Raw genomic sequence first — 20,933 nt, forward strand, 5'->3', positions numbered from 1 at the left:
TTCATTCATGGCCTCCTTGGCACAAGTTTTGTGGCTTTGTTGATCTTCCTGTGGAATTCCATATTTAATGATACATCCTGTTAATAACTATAAATATTATACTGTATACCTTAAAGATTTCAAAGGAGTAGGTCTGAATTTACATGTCCTTCCAAAATCACAATAAGAATAAATTTAAAGCATAATTATTTTTGAAAGAATATTACTTATGTTTGTTAGTATTTATGCAGCCTGTTTCTGGGTTGCCTATCATCGTGTGATGTCATCATATGCCACCTGCCAGGTAGCTACACCTGGCAGGTATGGTTCAGTTGCTCCATAAAAGGATCAACCCACCACTTTGTGCCTCTCTTGCCCTATTTTCCTCTTGCACTCTACCCTTTCTCTGTCGCCATGTACCCCTCCCTTCCCCATATCATGTCTCGCTCTCTCCTTCTCTCTCTTCATCTACATCTAATGAACCTCTTACATATAAAATCTGTTGTGCATATCATCATTTCATTGGCCCTAACATTGGTGCAATTGGCTGGGTAGGGCTTTCCTGGTAGCACAAGGTTGGGTCGTGCCAGGACTCCTTTAATCGGACATTGATGTCTGCAACAGATTTTTTTTTTCCTGCTCCACCTATCCCTAGCCACCATTCAACCAAGTATGTCTTAAAACCTACACTTTCCCCTAACTGCCCTGCCCTTAGTGTGCATACCTGTCCATCTGCTCGCAACCACTCAGACTTGGCATCCTGCCATGTGCTCTGAGCACCCAGGAAAAGGTGGACACTCATGCTGCTCAAACATAGGCTTGGGGAAACTAAAACGCTCATGCCAGATGCCGAAACTTCTGCTTGGTACATAGACACAGCATGCTTCTAAACTTGTTCTTAGGTAAGCAATTGCTGGGGACCCTGCTCCCCACACAAATGACTTTAACCTGCACCACTGCCTGAGGCCTCACGGGTGAGATTTTAAATCTTCTGCAGAATGCCTGCCGCAAGTGTTTGGCTTACAGAGGAGGGTTTTCAGTTGTGCAGACTTCCAATCAGATGTGCCACGGGCACGCAGAGCGTTTTGAAATAGGTCAGGACAGAAATCCCACCAGCAAGCACCTGGTCTGTGTATGCCAGTACGGCCAAACACTGCACATGGTAAGCTGTCATGTTGATTTCAAAATAGAGAAGCAGTGCCCTGTGCTTGCCCCTACCCCACTCCTGCAAAAGTTCAAGTGGCACATTCTAAACACTGGCTCTTAATATTTCTGACCTCTAAGGCGTTGCTTCCAAGCTTTTAAAACTTTTCTTCCTGATTTCTGTACACTCTGCTCTTATAATATACACCCCACACACACATAAATTTATATATATATATATATATATATATATATATATATATATATATATTGCTGTAAATTCTTATCTAACTATATAATTTTCTCATTGGGTTTACATTTATAAGACTTCCTTAATCAAAACTAACTCTGTTTATTTTATCTCCTTTTAGGCTAAAAACATGAAGTCTCATTTTAAATTGGAATCAATTTTACATAACTTTAAAGTTATATCTTTATAACATGCAACATATATGAATCATCCCTGGCTCTAAATAATTTTTATATAATGGTCAAATTTTAAGGTAATAAAAGTCTATTTAAATTAAGCTAACTTAAAATGTACATATAACTGCTTATGTCTTTATTAATTCCTAAATTAATAAATGCTCTTTCTCCTGCCATGAGCTGACTATGATCAAGATTCACCACTAGGCATTCTGGCTAATAGGCTTGCTACAATAAAGCAAATAATTTTAAAATTGCTTTATGCTATTCTACTATATTGTTGGTTTTAAAACTCATAAATCAGGAATTCATACATACAAATTTTAACCAATACTATAAGATCTATTAATTTTATAGGCATTTATTTATTCATATTAAAACTTGGTCATTTTGCTATATCTTCAATATGAAAAGGTTAAAATATGCTTGGTCTTATTTATTGACTATGATAACATAATTAATGGTAGACTTTTATGAGATATGGACTATGTTTATGAATTTTAAGTCTCCAACTTAACAGAGACAAACTGTAAAGTTGTAATATTTGATGGTTAAAAAATGCAAGTTATTTGTTGCTGAGTAATATTCCATTCTGTAGATGTACCACAATTTTTGTATCCACTCTTCAACTGAGGGACATCTGGGTTGTTTCCAGATTCTGGCTATGACAAATAAAGCTGCTACAAACATGGTTGAGCAGATGTCCTTGTTGTATACTCGAGCATCTTTTGGATATATGCCTATATATATGGAGTGGTATAGCTGGATCTTGAGAAAGTGCTATTCCTAATTGTCTGAGAAAGGGCCAGATGGTCGGAATGAGAAAAGATCATCCTGAGGTATCCCAGAAGCAAAGATACACAGGGTATATACTCACTCAGAAGTGGATATTAGACATATAATATAGGATAAGCATACTAAAATCTGTACACCTAAGGAAGCTAAACAAGAAGGAGGACTCTGATTAGGATGCTCAATCCCAATTCAGATAGGCAAAGATAATGGACATCAGAAGAAGGAGAAAACAGGGAACAGAACAGGAGCCTACCACAGAGGGACTCTGAAAGGCTTTACCCTGCAGGTTATTAAGGCAGATGCTGAGACTCATAGCCAAACTTTGGGCAGAGTGAAGGGAATCTTATGAAAGAAGTGGGAGATAATAAGACTTGGAGAGGACAGGAGCTCTACAAGCAAAGTAACAGTTCCAAAAAGTCTGGGCACAGGGTTTTTTTTCTGAGACTGATACTCCAGGCAAGGACAACTCATGGAGATGGCCAGGAACCACTGCACAGATATAGCCCATGGCAGTTCGGTGTCCAAGTGGGTTCATAGTAATGAGGACAAGGACTGTCTCTGACAGGAACTTATTATCCTGCTCTTTGATCACCTTCCCCTGAGGGGGAGCAGCCTTACCAGGTCACAGAGGAAGACAATGCAGCCACTCCCGTTGAGACCTGATAGACTAGGATCAGAGAGAAGGGGAGGTGGACTTGCCTTATCAGTGGACTAGGGGACAGGCATGGGTGGGGAAGAGAGAGGGAGGGTGAGATTGGGAGGGGTTGAGGGAGGGTGCTACAGGGGGGATACAAAATGAATAAACTGTAATTAATAAAATAAAAATAATTAAAAATGCAAGTTAATAGTCAGTCATCTCATACCTGATTAAATCTTCTAACATGTCCAAAAATATATTTAGAGTCCTACAGATACAAACATGGTCTCACTGCCATCTTTAATAAACAGGTGAGGATGGTCTTTGAGTCACCATACAGGAGTTGGTAAAAATAATGAGAGCAACCTTCCAAACAGGCTCATCTACAGCAAAAACTATGCTCCAGACCTTGTCTGCTGCTCTGATGTTGTTGGCATTCCTGGACAAAAACCAAGTGGTCTACAATGCCCCATCCCCCTGGAGTATATCCAAAAGTCAGTTCTGCCAAGTGACTACTTCAAATGCAGCCAAAGGAGATGCTCGTCCCACAGCTGCTTCAACAAGCCATGGCTTCCTGATGGCAGACTGGTTTCTGGAAGTCAAAATGCTCCCATGCAGGCTTGTTCTCTGTGCCCAACTATGGAGACTCAACCAGCAAGAGACATAGATACTTCCTGCCTTCCAGCTCCTTGGCCTGGTGGAGGACAAATGGCTCCTAGATTCAGCAACCTCCACCGCCCTGCCCAGCCTGGGGTAACATTGCAGGTCTGTTTTGGCTTCACACTCGGGCCCCAGGATATACTGCCAACTTCTGTGTTGGAAAACTCCAGATGCCTTCTCAGTTCTCTTCATATGCAGGAGACCAGGCCTTAAGCCTTCTAGAGCTGTTGCTGTCAGGCCTAGATACAATATGCCTTGTTGCCAGACTCAAGAAACAGGCCTCAGATGTAACCTTTTACCATCCCTTTAGTGAAAGGACAATAAATGTTCATAGTCTTACCTCTGTCTCTTGGTAAATAACTTGATACAAAGGCCTAAGAAAAATGTTGAGGGACTAAGAAATTATGTTAAGGTTTGTAAATGAAATTTATAAATGTTTGAGGGTTTAAAAAAGTATTTTAAGATTGGTAAACCCAAGTTATAGATATTTGAGGGTCTAAAAAAGCATTTTAAAGTTGGGAAATGCAAGTTATATTTGAGGGTCTTTCCTCCTGTTGATATCCTGTTATATTGACTTTCTAGAGCTTTGTCTTTATCAATAGAGCTCTGATTTATTAATCTAGCTCTAATACAAAATATTCCACTATACTACCCACTATCATGGTTCCAAGCTCAAGATTTTAAATCTCTATAATGTGTAATTATACTAAAAGTTAAGATCAAGTGAGCTTTTGTCCCTTTTATTTCATGAAAGGCTTCTACTTTTTCAGAGCTCACCTTAAAGAATGCTTATGCTGTTAGCACAAATGTGTATATCTACTTACTTTTCTACAATGTATATTTCTGTGAAGATTACAATTGTAATGCTAACATGTCTTAAGTTTTATCTCCTTTGTACAACTTAAAAGTAAATCCACCTTCCCCATGGTGAGTGCTCTCTGTCATGAACAACTCCACATTTGGCTAAGGCTGAGGATCTGGCTTGCTTCCATGTATGTGGACCTACCTGCATTGCCCACGTGGCACGCTGGGGTTGGCTACCCAGAGGCTATTTAAGCTGTGGGCTGGCTTTCCCCAGGGTCCGAGGATTGTTCAAGGTTCCTGAATAAACTGCATTGAAAAAAAAAAAAAAGACTTGGAAGTTAGGCTGTGGGAGACTTAGTATCTGTAAATATGTGCCAATAAATAGGATTTAAATGTAAAAAAAAAAAAAAAAGTAATTCTTGTAAGCTGCAGGAAATCCACCTGAATCCACCTTACAGGTCAATTGGGCTCCAAATAAGTACTGCACCTACTGCCTATCTCAGAGGATGGAATTCCTCCCCTTTCCCTGGTCTTGGGACTTCCCTTTCTTGGCTACATGATTGCTACATTCATACATCCAACACCAACGGATTGATGAGTCTTCACTTCTAGTTGGTGCAAATGCTTCCTACTGCTCTCACCAACTTACATCCAAACCCTTCATTTAGGACCGTCTTCTCCCTTGGGTAAGGTTTTTCCCTCTACCAGCACAGTTTCTCTCCCTCCCCCTTCCACTCATCTAAGAAAATCCTAGTGCTAGGTAAACTATGTCTGCAACAGGCATCTGTGCCCTGGGTCTCTGGCCAACGTTGACAAGCAGTTGGAACAGATTGTACCAACAGATTGACTCTACTGAGTCAAACCTTGCCCTTAGGACACCTGGACAGGTCAGTGACTCCTACCTTCCCAATGCGAATAGTGTATTTTTCTGTTCCTCCAGACTCTCCCCTGGGATGTCTTCTGGAGTTTTCTATACCTAGTGCCTGCTTTAAGGGTCTCTAATCTTACACACCTCTGTAACCAAATGTGGCCTCAATTTCCTTGATGACAGAGTCAAAGCAAGGCCTTTTTAATTATTGCCAGTGATTGGGTAAATGGAGGTTCCCTCAGGTAAATGGAGGTTCCCATGTTTAAGTCTCTTTGATCCTAACCTTCTACTTCTGTTTTTTTTTCTCCCAAAAGTTTTAAATGTACACCTAAAGGAATTTTCTCCATAACCTACTTAACCTTGTCTTCTGCCTATAAATATGCTCCAGTACCCTGCCAGACCCAGGTGTTTCCTATATCCACAATAGAGCCAAATTAGCTACCACAAGTGTTCTAGTCTGACCTCACAGACTTCATTTAAGTTGGACCTGCACTTTTCCTCCCAGCCATGGATGTTCTCACAGACCCTGGACAACATCAAAACAGCTTTTTCTTCCTGGACTTATCCAGCATTTCAGCCTTTGACCTCCCTACAGTGCCTAAAGTGTCAATGGGAAGTAGCAAGAAGGGAATCTACACCAGTTTTTCAATTAGTACCAACTTGAATGAGGTGCTTCAGGCCCAGGACATATAGCTCCAGGTGTTTCCTGAATGCCTCATTACCGACCTGCTGCCTTTCATGGCTGATAACTATCTCCTGGCAACCCTCTAACCTGAACTTTCAAGAGCAGGGTCTTCCCCTCCTCTTCTTGACCACATAATCTGCACATTTTGGAGATCTTACATTTTCTCTCTCTCTCCTACCCCCTTGCATGGCAACCAAAAGCTGCTTCCAATGAACCTAAATTTATATATTTTAACTTACATTACATGAGAAGCAGCTCAAGCTCCTCATTTTTGAAAAATGAGGAATGTTAGTATTTAGGCAACCTGCTTTTGGGCTTCCTAGTAAACTATGATGTCATCATGTGTCACCCGCCAGGTAGCCACACTTGGCAGGGGTGGTTCAGTTGCTCCATAAAAGGATCAACCCACCACTTTAGCTCTCTCCCTTTGCTCTGTCTGGTGACCCCCTCCATTCCCCCATCATGTCTCACTCTCTCCTTCTCTCTCTCTCTCTTCATTTCCATCTATTAAACCTCTTTTGTATAAAATCTGTTGTTCACATCATCATTTAATTGGTGCTAACAATGTTTGTAAACAAAATATCAATATTCAAGGCAGTAAATCTGTTTTCCATTTTTCTTAATGAACGTTATTGTGTCAGGAAAGACAAAAAAGTTGTTGTTCATTGGTTTCATCAATATTCCCCTTGATGCTATAACTTCTATAGACCTCAGGCTATGAACTATGACTTCTTTTTTTTCCCTGTAGTTATTTCTTTTTACATGGTTCTAAGGGATTGATGATGAAGGATTAGAGCTAACAAAGGACTGAAATTATGATTCTGTTGGGATGAAGAGCCCGTTGTGTGTAGTTTAAATGTCATCAAACTCATGTTGTTTTTTTTAATTCATCTATAAAACACTAACATTATAAGATAAGCATGGTAAATTACATACTCAATTATGACACCCATAAAAATAAACTTTGGGTATTTCACCAAAATATTAAAATCTAAGCATGCTATTACAGTTGTTGAAATAATGGCCTAGTCATTTTAAATATCTCATATGAAAGTTAATTCACTGAAATAGTATGGATTTCTCAATAACTGGAAAAATAGCATAGTGAAATGCTACATTTCATAAGCAGGTAAATAAGAATTGTACAATAAATAATGAAAAGTTGCTTATTAATGTACTTAGTTAAGCCTGTATCTTTTAACACCATATGCATCAATAACATATGTTATGCACATGTTTTGACAACTTAAAAAAAGTGTTTATGGTTGGATTGGCTACAAAACCAATAACAGGCAAAAGCAGCAAGTGCCATTTGATCAAGTGTTAGAAAGCAGACTTGCTCATACTGAACTACATAGGTCACTTTCCTGTCTCTGGGTAGTAAATGGATTGACTCAGTTATACTAAAAATGTATGGCATTTCATAACTGTGGTTTTTGACAATTTTCATATCCGTTCAACAACTATAGTTTCCAACTTAGTATTCTAAAGTAAGGGTTGTCCCAAAATTACAAAATAATTTCTGGACTTTCTTTTTTTCTGTTATATTGTTTGTTGATGTTTCATTTCTTTTTTTTCCATTAATATATTTATTTAGTCCTCTACAAACCAGCCCCCTCCCTTCTCTCCTAGTGCTATGCTCACACCTTCTTTCTCTTTCTTATCCCACTGAGGCCAGGAAAGGCAGGTAACCGAGTCAAAAACAGCCACTGCTCCCATTGTTAGGAAACTCACATGCTGAAAAAGATGCACATCTGCTACATATTGTCCAGCCCATGAATAGTCTTTGGTTGGTGAGGAAGGAAGGAAGGAAAGAAGGAAGAAAGGAAGGAAGGAAGGAAGGAAAGAAGGAAGGAAGGAAAGGCAAAAAAGGAGAAGAGGGGTGGGGATGGTATAGGAGTAGGGTTCAGATGCAGGGAGAACAGAGGAAGGAGGGTGAAGGACTGCAGTGAAAATGGAAATCTGTGGGGATTATTGCAGAGACAGGGCAGGCTCCCAGGAGACTATGGGGGGGGGGGTCACCCTAGCTGAAACTCCTAGCAGCAGAGGATATGGAGCCTGAAGTTGCCACTTCCCATAGCCAGGAGCTCTGTGAGCTCCCTTGGGCCCAAGTTAGATTACTTTGTAGGTGTTCTTGTGGTGTCATTGACCTCTCTGCATCTCTCTATCTTTCCTTCCATTCTTTCACATCGCTCCCTGAGCTCTGCCTATGGACTGGCTTTGGATCTCTGCATCTGTTTACATCAGCTACTAGGTGGACCTTCTTAGAGGACAGTAATGGTGGACCTTTGTCTGCAAGTAGAGTACAGTATCATTAACAGTATCAGGGGTTAGCTTTCTGCCATGTTGTGGATCTCAAAATGGGGTAGTCACTGGTTGGGCTTTTCCTCAATCTCTGCTCCATCTTTATTCTTACACTACTTTTAGGTAGAACAAATTTTGGGTCCTAGGTTTTATTCATTGGTTGGTGTACCCCTCCTTCCAGTTAAAATTCCACCTGGCTATGGTAAGTGGCAGCTTCAGGCTCCATATCCACTGCTGCTAGGATTTTCAGCTAGGGTGACCCCCATAGTCTCCTGGGAGCCTGCCCTGTCTCTGCAATGATCCCCACAGATTTCCATTTTCACTGCAGTCCTTCACCCTCCTTGCTCTGTTCTCCCTGCATCTGTTCCCTATTCCTATACCATCCCCACTCCTCTTCTCCTTTTTTGCCTTTCCTTCCTTCCTTCCTTCCTTCCTTCTTTCCTTCCTTCCTTCCTTCCTTCTTTCTTCTTTTGTTAAGGACTATCAGGTAAAAAATTGTCATTTGGAGGTGAGTTCATCTTTTCCTTGTACTTATTAAAGTCTCTGTTTATCAAAAATAAAAAGGCACTTTTTAGATCTCAAATATTGTTTATTTGACAAATTTTCCTGTATACTTTATATTTTAATATTTTCAGGGTGAGATTTTATTTAGTAAAGTGGTTTAGTGTATTCACATGCATTCATGTGAACCATACCTGTCAAGGTAAGAAGTTTACTATCTTATTTCAAAACTCCATCTCACCAGCTAATACAATATTAATAGATCAAAAGATAAGCATGGAGACAGTCCACTACAAGACACAAATGTGGAAAGTGTGCCTTTGTTCTCAATTAGAGTGCAGAGCCTGCTAGTCAGTTTCAGAAGGACTAGGCTGCCATCTCAAAACATAACAGGACCAGGGCATTATTTTATAACTTGTTGCACTGCTTTCAAGTATAAGAACAGAAATGATATAAAATCATTCATAGCTCTATTGGTTAGAGTTCTGTTGTATGACTTTTCCTGAAGACATAAAAAGACCATTTTAATCCAGGTAGGATAACAATGACATACAAAACTACTTTAGTGACATTACTCACAGAAACATGGGTGAGAGGGTTTCCACAGAAGCATTGTGATTTAGACAACTATATCACAAAAATATCTACCATAGTTTGGAGACAACTTAGGACAAATAAATTTCTGGATTCTCTTGCATCGTTTAAAGGTGTCTCCACCCAAGAGAGTGATATTTACTAGTAATTGTTTTTGTCCTGTGGAAGGACACATTTTGTTTTTATAGGTTTGCTTTTAATTTCACACAGCTTGTGAGCTTCGTCTTTCCCCTAAAAGTCAATGTTTTTATCAGAAAGAAACAATTACACAAGCAACATTTTCCAATTTTATCTGATCACAAGAACTGGAAAATCAGGACATATCCTATTGAAGTAAAATCTGTACAGCACCAGCCTGGAAATGTACACTTTTAGTAAATAGGAAAATCAGTAAGTTACTTTATAAAGGTAGTGATGTTATTTATATCATCCTATTATTTAATATTTCATTCAGTATAAATCTAAAGACTGCCTTATAAAGCCTGTCATAGAATATGTGTGATATTTTTTAAAGTACACAGTCAAAATAAGAAACTTGTGCTGCATTATTGGGAAGAAAATTATATTTTCTATGTTTGACATATAACTATGGAATTGACAATGTATCATGATATCTATGTCAATCATTAAAATGCAGGTGAACAAATTTTAGAAATGTGTTCACATTTTATAAAACATACCACATATATTCATAATCATTTGAGGCATTTGATTATCCATCAGATACTCTGGGAAGAAAACTTTGTATAACTCTTCAAACAATAATGATGTACATGAGTCCCGGTTTCTTACAAAATTGACCAATATTTTTTTAAATTTTTATTTTTAATTATTCATTTTAAATTCTCCTCAGAACCACCCGGCTCCTCTTCTACCAGTATCACTATTCTTCCCTGTATCCCAAATACTTCCCTGCCTCTACTCTTCAGAAAAGGGGAGCCCCACACACTCACCCCTGCGTGTCAAGTTTCAACAGTACTGAGAGCATCCTCTTCCCCTGTGGGCTGGTGAAGTAGCTCTGCCAAGGAAAAGTGATCAAAAAGGAGGCAACAGCATCCATATCAAAGTCAGCTCCTATTTCCCTTACTAAGGGAAATATATAAGGACCAACCAAGCTCCGTATGACCTACATCTGTGTAGGGGGCCTAGGTCCTGTTCATGCAAAATCCTTGGTTGGTGCTTCAGCCTTCACAGGTCCCCCAGGCCCTGGTTAGTTGGACTTATTGGTCTTCTTGTGGAGCTTCTGTCTTCACTAGGTCCTTTTATCCTTCCCTTCCCCCAACTCTTCCACAATGCTCCCTGTGTTCCACCCAATAGTTGTGGGTCTCTAAATCTGTTTCCATCAGCTGCTTGTAGAACAACTTGGAGAATAGCCATGCTAGGCTCCCCAAAATTGACCATTTTATAGAAATCAGTTTATGAGTGCCACTGCCATGTCATAGAAGTAAGACAGCACTATATATCCTCCCTCCCTATTATTCGATTCTTACATTTTTTTGTACCTCCTCTTTCTTGTTATTCATTGAGTCTTTGAAGGAATGATAGAATGTCACTTTTAATGCTAATACTAAATTATAAATAATTCTCAGGGCTTCAATCAGCAATGAGTCTCTGCCTTAACCACTACCTGCTTTTTGCTACAAAGAGAAGCTTCTTTGATTGAAGGTAAAAGTAGCACCTATAGATATAAGAGTAAATATGCAAGAAGTACATTGACAGCATTTTCAATTAGTAAGAAAATATTAATAGGCTCACTCCTGATAGCTATGTTTTTCCAATTTATGGAACTTTGACTAGCTCTATAAAACCTGCTGGATATAATATTCCTGATGGATTGAATCTCATATCCCATCAGAAAAAAAGTTGGTCACTACCATAACAGCCAAACTACTACTGAATAAATAAGCACCCCTTGCTTGATAAAATGGTGCTATAGCATACAGGTTTTAAAGCTGGCTAACACTGCCATCTTTCTGCATAGCAACTTCAGGCATGATCTTATAATAGCCGTGGTTGCCTGCATGGGGCTAACAAAAGACTAATCCAGTGAACATTAAGTCATTGGTGGAGGTAGGATCGTGGAGTTCTGCCCAAGGAAGCTACTGTCAGTTAAAAGCTTTTGGTGGAGAGGAATTCATTGTCTTCAGTGACATAATCATTGCTGAGTGTTCTGTGTACCATTTGATAGTGTTGTTCTTATGCCATCACAACTAGTTCTTGTTAAATCCTGTAGGTCACAAAACAAAAATAAAACTAAACATTAGGATAAGAAAGTGAAATAGGAAGAAGTCACAGAAGTTGGTGGTGTGAGAGAATAAGAACTTGTAGAAGTATGATTATTACCAGAATGTAGTATGTACATGTATGAAATTATCAAAGAACAAACTAACAACAAAAGGTAAACTGCCAATAAGTAGAACTTCAAAAGATTAATAATACTTGTTTGATACCCAGGAACCATGTCAGATTTTGAAGCCTGGGAAGTGTCTGTAGAACAACTTTAGTGTGGTTCCTACTAAAAACGACTCACCTTAAATGTATGAGTAGATCTGTGGATACACACATACATGCACACAGAAACAATACATATCTAAATGTAATAAAATATGATTTCATATAGAGGATGGGACATCCATTTCATTACAATATTAAAGGCCATAAAAATTTTATGTTGGTATCAAAAGGGAATTATGGATATGATTGTGCATTCATTGTATTGTATGTGAAAGTGAAGGATCAAATATTTGAAAATAGAAATTTGAATGAATCTCCCTATTCAAAATTAAGCAATTTAATTTAAGGTTACATCTAATGTTAAAAAAAATACAACTAATGTACCATGATTTCTGTATCCTTTCCTCAGTTAAGGGAAATCTAGATTGCTTACAGATTCTAGCTATGATAAATAAAGCTGCTACAAATATGGTTGAGCAAATGTCCTTGTTGTATATTTGAGCACACTTTGAAGTATGCCTAGCAGTGGTATACCTGAATCTTGAGGTAGCAGGTAGCAGTATTGTAGCAGTATTCGTAATTTTCTGAGGAAGTACCAGACTGATTTCCAAAGTGGTTGTAAAAGTTTTCATATCTCCTCCAGCAATTGAGAAGGGTTCCCCATTCTCCACATCTTTTCCAGCATATGTTGCCACTTGAGTTTTTGTACATAGACATTATGCTAGGTGTAAGGTGAATTATCAGTGTCTCTTTGATTTGCATTTCCCTGATGACTTAGGACGTTAAGCATTTATTTAAGTATTTCTCTGACATTTAATATTCCTCTAATGAGAATTCTCTGTTAAGCTCTGTACCCTGTTTTTAATTTGAGTAATTGGCTTGTTGTTGCTTAACTTATTAATTTATTTATATATTCTGGGTATTAGCCCTCTGTCAGATATAGGGTTGGTGAAGATCCTTGCCCAGTCTGTAAGCTGTCGTTTTGTTCTGATGACAGTGCCTTTTGCTTTCCAGAATATTTTCAGTTTCATGAGGTCCCATTTATTGATTGTTGATCTTAAAGCCAGTGCTGTTTGTATTCTGTTGAAGAAGTTGTCTCCTGCACCAATGAGTTTTTATAAAATGGAGTACTATTCAGCTATTAAAAAAACAAGGAAATCACGAAATTTTCAGATAAATGGATATAACTAGATTAAGGTAACCCAAAGCTGAAAGACACATATGGTATGTAGTTATTCATAAGTGGTTATTAGACATATAATATAGGATAAACATCCTAAAATCTCTACTCCCAAAGAAGGTAAACTAGAAGAAGGACCCTAGGGAAGATGCTCAATCCTCATTTAGAAAGGCAAATGGGATTGATATCAGAAGCATGAGAAGATAAGGAACAGGAAAGGAGCCTACCGCAGATGGCCTCTGAAAGACTCTACTCTGAAAGATGATATCAAAGCAGATGCTGAGACTCATAGCCAAACTCTGGGGCAGAGTTCAGGGAATTTATGAAAGAAGAGGGAGAGAGTAAGACCTGGAGAGGACAAGAGCTCCACAAGGAGATCAACAGAGTGAAAACAAGTAGAACCAGGGGCCCCTGTAGAGACTGATACCCCAACCAAGGACCATGCATGGAGAGGACCTAAAACTCCTGCTATTCTGTAGCCCATAGACTCAGTCTCCAAGTGGACATCAGTGGACTCCCTAGTAAGAGGATCAGGTGCTATCTCTGGAGTGAACTCAGTGGCTGGCTCTCTGATCACCTCTACCTGGGGCAGGAAGCAGCCTTGCCAAACCACAGAAAAAGAAAATGCAGTCAGTCCTGATGAGACCTGATAGGCTAGGGTCAGATAGAAGGAGAGGTAATCTTCTCCTATCAGTGGACAAGGGGAGGACACTAGGGGAGGGTCAGAGGGAGAGAAGAGGGAAGGACGGTGGTTTGAGGAGAAGATGAGGGAAGGGGCCACAGCAGGGATAAAAATTGAGTAAATTGTAATAAGTAATAAATAAACAAAACAAAAATAGTTAAAAAATCAACTACGATTGTTTTAAAAAAAATTTCCAATAAATTTCCTGCAGCTATTTTCAATAAAATGTGAAAGCATTCTTCAAGATTCTTTTCAAGTTTAAGCTGACTTGCCATGTAGTTGGAGGCATTTAAAGAGTGTCTATGTTTGCTTCAAATGATATTTACAACCATCAGACCTGGACAGGTAATAAACTGTCTTCAGAAAAAGCAAATTACTGGAGTCTTCCCACATCATTTCCATTGTGTGGCTCTGTAACCAAAGTTTGAATATAGGATAAACCTCCTTGAAGTCTTTAATGACTATTTCCACATGCAAATCTCAAAGGAAAACATGTAACACTGACATCTGGTCATCTTCATAATCAGTGAATAAATGAGAAAAAAAAACAGCTTAAAAATTGTAAACAAATGAGAAAATTTTTTTGGTGTTACAAGACTTTATTTTTATTTATAATTTTTATTTTTATATTAATCACGGATTATTGACTTTGTATCCCAGCCATAGCCCCCTCCCCCTTTCTCATTCCTTCCCAATCCCACCCTTCCTCCCTTATCTAATCCCTGCCTCTTTCCAAGTCCACTGATAAGGGTGGTCCTCTACCCCTTCCATCTGACTCTAACTTATCAGGTTTCATCCAGACTGTCTTTCATAGTCTTCCTCTGTGGCATGTCCCCAAAAAGCCCAGGGCCAGATGGTTTCAGTGCAGAATTCTACCAGACCTTCAAAGAATAGCTAACTCCAATTCTCTTAAAACTATTCCACAAAGTAGAAAGAGAAGGAACATTACCAAAATTAGTCTATAAAGCCACAGTCACCTTGATACCTAAACCAAACAAAGACCCAACAAAACAACAGAACTTCATATCTATCTCTCTTATGAACATTGATGCAAAACACTCAATAAAATACTTGCAAACGAAATCATCCAGGAACATATAAAAGTTATTATCCACCATGACCAAGTAGGATTCATCCCAGGCATGCAGGGTGGTTCAATATACAGAAATCCATCAATGTAATCAATCATATAAACAAACTGAAGGAGAAAACACACATGATCATCTCCTTAGATGGCAAAAAAGAACTTGACAAAATCTAACACCCATTCATGTTTAAAGTCTTGGAGAGATCAGGGACAAATGACACATGCCTAAACATAGTAATGACAATATAGAGCAAGCCTATAGCCAACATCAAACTAAACGAAAACAAACGTAAATCAATCCCACTGAAATCATGGATAAGGCAAGGCTGTCCACTCTCTCCATATCTATTCAACATAGTACTTGAAATCCTAGCTAGAGCAATAAGAAAACTAAAGGAGACCAAGGGGAAACATATTGGAAAGGAAGAACTCAAAATATCACTATTTGCAGATGATATGATAGTATACATGAGCGACCCCTAAATTCAGTCAGAGAACTTCTCCAGCTGATAACTACCTTCAGCAAAGTGGCTGGATTCAAAATCAACTCAAAAAAATCAGAAGCCCTCTTGTATACCAAACACAAAAGGGCTGAGATAGAAATTAAGGAACTAAGCCCTTCACAATATCCATTAATAACATAAAGAACATTGATGTGACTCTAAACAAGCAAGTAAAAGAACTCTTCAAAAAACAAAATCAAGTCTCTGAAGAAAGAAATTGAAGAAGATATTAGAAGATGGAAAGATCTACTATGCTCATGGATTGGTAGGATTAACACAGTTAAAATGGCCATCTTGCCAAAAGCAATCTACAAATTCAATTCAATTCTCATCAAAATACCAACACAATTCTTTACATAACTTGAAAGAAAAATTCTCACCTTCATATGGAAAAACAAAAACCTAGAATTTCCAAAATGGCCCTGTACAACAACCGAAAATCTGGAAGTATCTCCACCCCTGATCTCAAGCTGTACTACAGAGCAAGAGTAATAAAAACTGCATGATATTGGCATAGAAACAGAATGCTGGATCAATGGAATAGCAAAGAATACCCAGAAATAAACCCACACACCTACGGATACTATATTTTTGACAAGGAAGCAAAAAAAGAAAGAAAAGAAAAAGACAGCATCTTTAACAAATGGTGCTGGTCTAACCAGAGCTGTAACACTAGAAAAACGGTCTAACTGTAGAAAATGCTAATAGATCCATATTTACCACCCTGCACTATACTAACATCCGTGTGGATCAAAGAACACAACATAAAACCAGACACACTAAATCAGTTAGAAGAAAAAGTGAGGAAGAATGTTGAACTCATTGGCACAGGAAGCAACTTTGTGAAAAGAACACCAACAGCACAGGCTCTAAGAGCAACAATGAATAAATGTGATTCATGAAACTGAAAAGCTTCTGTAAAACAAAGGACACTGTCATCAGAACAAAAGGACAGCCTACAGACTGGGAAAGAATCTTCACCAACTTTATTTCTGACCAACGCTAATATCCAGCACACATAAAGTACTAAGGAAGTTAAAAAGAAACAAATCAAGTAATCCAATTAAAAAATGAAGTACAGAGCTAAACAGATAATTCTCTGTAGAGGAATATCAAATGGCAGATAAACACTTAAAGAAATACTTAACATCCTTAGTCAACAAGGAAATGCAAATCTAAACAATCAAGATATTTTAGCTTTCAACCATCAGAATGGCTAAGACCAAAAACTCAAGTGACATCACATGCTGGAGAGGTTGTGGAGAAACGGGAACCCTCCTCCATTGCTGGTGGGAATGTAAACTAGTACAACCACTTTGGAAGTAAATATGGCGCTTTCTCAGACAATTAGGAATAGGGTTTCCTCAAGATCCAGCTATACCACTCCAAGGTATATGTCCAAAATGTGCTCAAGTAGACAACAAGGGCATTTGCCCAACCATTTTCATAGCAGCTTTATTCGTAATAGCTAGAACCTGGAAACAATCCAGATGTCCCTCAATGGAGGAATGGATAGAGAAATTGTGGTACATTTATACAATGGAATACTGTTCAGCAATTAAAAACAAGGAAATCATGAAATTTGCACCAAATAGTGGTATCTAGAAAAGATCACCCTGAGTGAGGTATCCCAGAATCAGGAAGACACACATGGTGTATACTCACTTATAAGTGGATATTAGACATTTAATATAGGATAATCTACCAAGAAAATTGTCCATTTCATTTAGATTTTCAAATACTTTGACTTATAGGCTTTTGTAGTAAGGCTTAATGATTGTTTGGATTTCTTCAGTGTCTGTAGTTATGCCCCCCTTTTCATTTCTGACTTTGCTGATTTGGACAGTTTCTCTCTGCCTTTAAATTAGTTTGTGAACTCAGTGGCTGGCTCTTTGACCTCTTCACCCACTGTGAGAGGAGCAGCCTAGCTAAGCCACAGGAGAGGACATTGCAGCCAGTCCTGATGAGACCTGATAAGCTATGGCCAGATGGAAGAGGAGGAGGACCTCCACTACGAGTGGACTTAAAGAGGGGCATGGGAGAAGATGAGGGAGGGAGGGTGGGATTGGGAGGGAATTAAGGAGGGGGCTACAGCTAAGATACAAATCAAATAAACTGTAATTACTATAAACATTAAAAATTAAATCTAATAATATAAGATAATCATATTAAAATCTGTACACCTAAGGTAGCTAATCAAGAAGGAAGACCCTATGTAAGATGATCAACCCTCAGTCAGAAAGACAAATAGGATGGAAATTGGAAGAAGGAGAAAACAGGAAAGAAGACAGGAGCCTACCACAGATGGCCTCTGAAAGATTCTATCAAGCAGTGTTTCAAAGCAGATGCTGAGACTATTAACCAAACTTTGGGCAGACTGCAGGGATTCTTATGAAAGATAGTAAGACCTGGAGAGTACAGTAGCTCCACAAGGAGAGTAACAGAACCAAAAAATCTGTACTGATATTCCAACCAAGGACCATTCATGGATATAACCTAGAACCACTGCTCAGATGTAGCCCATGGCAGCTCATTATCCAAGTGGGTATCCTAGTAAGGGGAACATGGACTGTCTCTGACATGAACTCAGTGGCTGGCTCTTTGATCACCTACTCCTGAGCAGGGAGCAGCCTTGCCAGGCCACAGAGCAGGACCAGTCATGATGAGACCTGATAAGCCAGGGTCAGATGAAATGGGAGGAGGACCTTCCCTATCAGTGGTCTTGGAGAGGGGCATGGGAGGAGATAAGGAAGGGTGGGTGGGATTACAAGGGAAGGAGGGAGAGGCTACAGCTGGGATACCAAACAAATAAACTGTAATTAATATAAAAAAATAAAAATATAATTTAAAAAATGAAAAATAAATCACACTATCAAACTCATTCTGTGAAGCCAATATTATCTTGGTATTGAAACCATTATTTAAAAAAACGAAAGCTTTAGACCAATTTTCCTCATGAACATAGATGAAAATGCCTCAAATTGAACATCTGCAAATGAAGTTCCATAGTGAAGAGCCATTCCCCACCACCATGTCCTATCATTAATGTACCTCCTGTGTGTTGTCCTAGTCAGAGAAGCATAACACCCACTATGTCAAAGGGGTGTTTTTTTTTGCAGAAGGAGGGGTCCATTACAGAAAACCATGAGTTGTCAAATTGCACAGAAAAACAGAAAGTGGGGTGCTCAGCCCCCTTAAATATATCTACAGCACAACTTGTTCCACTAAGTCTTACAGAACATGGCCATGGGAGAGGTAGCAGAAAGGTTGCAAGAATCAGAGTACCAGGGAATCTGTTTCAAGATTGTTTTTCTAAATAGGACAGGGAAGCTAAACCCATAACATTTTAACCATGCTGTCTATACAAGACCTGAACAATTATAATTCCAGTTGATATTTCAGTGTTAATGGGAGATACCACACACAGCACCATCCATAGATGAAGAGAAACATGGAATAAATGATTGCAAAAGGGAGAAATAATCTTCCCCAGAGATGTGTCTCTGAGTGGTTATCCAATACAAAGTGGTCAGGACTAAAACCTGGACATATATGACTGAGCCGACACTGCTGGTTATATTTATATTTTTATTAATTTATATGTGTATATGACAACAATGTTTAAAGACGAGGAGACACTGAATTTGGGAGAGGGTAGGAGACATGGTTGAGGTAAGAATGAGAAGAGAAAGTGGAGAAAATATATAATTATACTTTAGCTAAATAAAAGTAAATAAATAATATAATGGTTTTACCCTAGATATTTAAATTTATTTTAATGAATACAATGTACTAAAGCATACAACCTAAGGAAAGAAATCACATAATTATTGCAATAGACACAGAAGTGTTTGACAAATTTTAATATTCTTCCAAAACTTTTTAAAAAATCCATGATGAATGAGGTTAGAGAGATGGGATATTAGTTGTGCATACTTACTTCTCTTGCAGAAGACCCATATTCAGTTTCTAGTACCTGCAAGGTAACACAAAATGACTACTTATTACCTAGTTAAAAAGGTTCTGATACCACCTTTCAATCTTTACTGGCACTATATGTACTGAGTGTATATATGTAAACTCAGGCAAACATGCATACACATGAATTAAATTATATAAACATTTTAAGGAAACCACAAAGAAACACACACACTTATATGTGTGTGTTCTATAACCATACACATGGAAGATAAGAAAAAACAAAAAAGACTTAGGTCCTGCCCGCATTAAAAAATATGTTTATTTGTCTGTCTGTCCATATATCATGATATATTTCCAAATTGTAATTATCTATATTTTAGGGTAAAAAGTGATGCTATAATATATATCTTCAAGTGCACTGGTTGAATCAATCTAATTAGCATATCTATTACCAAAATAAACCAATTTTTCTCTTGTTGAATTGAAATACTTTATCCTTTAAACAAGAAACATTCGGAACCTAAGGCTACAATACAAGATTATATTGAGACTTCTGAACTTAAAATAGAATAATGTCCTGATAAATCAAATTTTATTTTTTATTTTTTTATTTACTACAATTTATTCACTATGTACTCCAGCTGTAGCCCTTTTCCTCATGCCCTTACAGTCCCACCCTCGCATGCCCCTTCCCCAGTCCACTGATAGGGGATGTCCTCCTCCCATTCTCTCTGACCCTAACCTACCAGGTCTCATCAGGACTTTCTGTGTTGTCTTCCTCTGTGGCTTTGTAAGGCTGTCCCCACACCTCCACATATAGAGATGATCAAAGAGCTAGCCACTGAGTTCATGTAAGAGACAGACCCTTTTTCCCTTTACAAGGGAACCCATTTAGAGACTGAGCCGCTATGAACTACTTCTGTGCAGAGATTCTAGGTTATCTCTATGCATGGTACTTGGTTGGAGTATCAGTATCAGAAAAGACCCCTGAGCACAGATATTTTGGTCCTGTTGCTATTGTTGTGGAACTCCTGTCCCCTCCAGATATTTCATCTCCCCCCTCTTTCATAAGATTCCCTACAATCTGCCCAAGATTTGGCAATGAGTCTCAGCATCTGCTTTGATATCCTGCAGGGTAGAGTCTTTCAGAGGCCCTCTGTGGTAGGCCCCTGTCCTGTTCCATGTTTTCTCCCTTTTCCAATATCTATCCTGTTTGCCTTTCTGAATGAGTATTGAGCATCTTACCCATAGTCCTCTTTTTTGCATAGTTTCTTTAGGTGTACAGATTTTAGTAAGTATATATCTAATATCCTCTTATAAGTCAGTATATACCATGTGTGTCTTTCTGTTTCTTGGATACCTCACTCAGGGTGATTTTTTCTAGATCCCACCATTTGCCTGCAAATTTCATGATTTCCTTGTTTTAAATAGCTGAGTAGTATTCCACTGTGTAAAATTGCCACAATTTCTGTACACATTCCTCAGTTGAGGGGCATCTTGGTTGTTTCCAGATTCTGTCTATTACGATAAAGCTGCTATGAAAATGGTTGAGCAAATGTACTTGTACAGTTGAGCAAATTATGTACATATGTCTAAGAGTGGTATAGCAGAATCTTGAGGAAGCACTATTCCTAATTTTCTGAGTAAGCACCAGATTGATTTCCAATGTGTTTGTACAATTTTACATTCCCACCAGAAATGGAGGAGGGT

Source organism: Meriones unguiculatus, chromosome X (assembly GCF_030254825.1).
Source record: "Meriones unguiculatus strain TT.TT164.6M chromosome X, Bangor_MerUng_6.1, whole genome shotgun sequence".
Lineage (NCBI taxonomy): Eukaryota > Metazoa > Chordata > Mammalia > Rodentia > Muridae > Meriones > Meriones unguiculatus.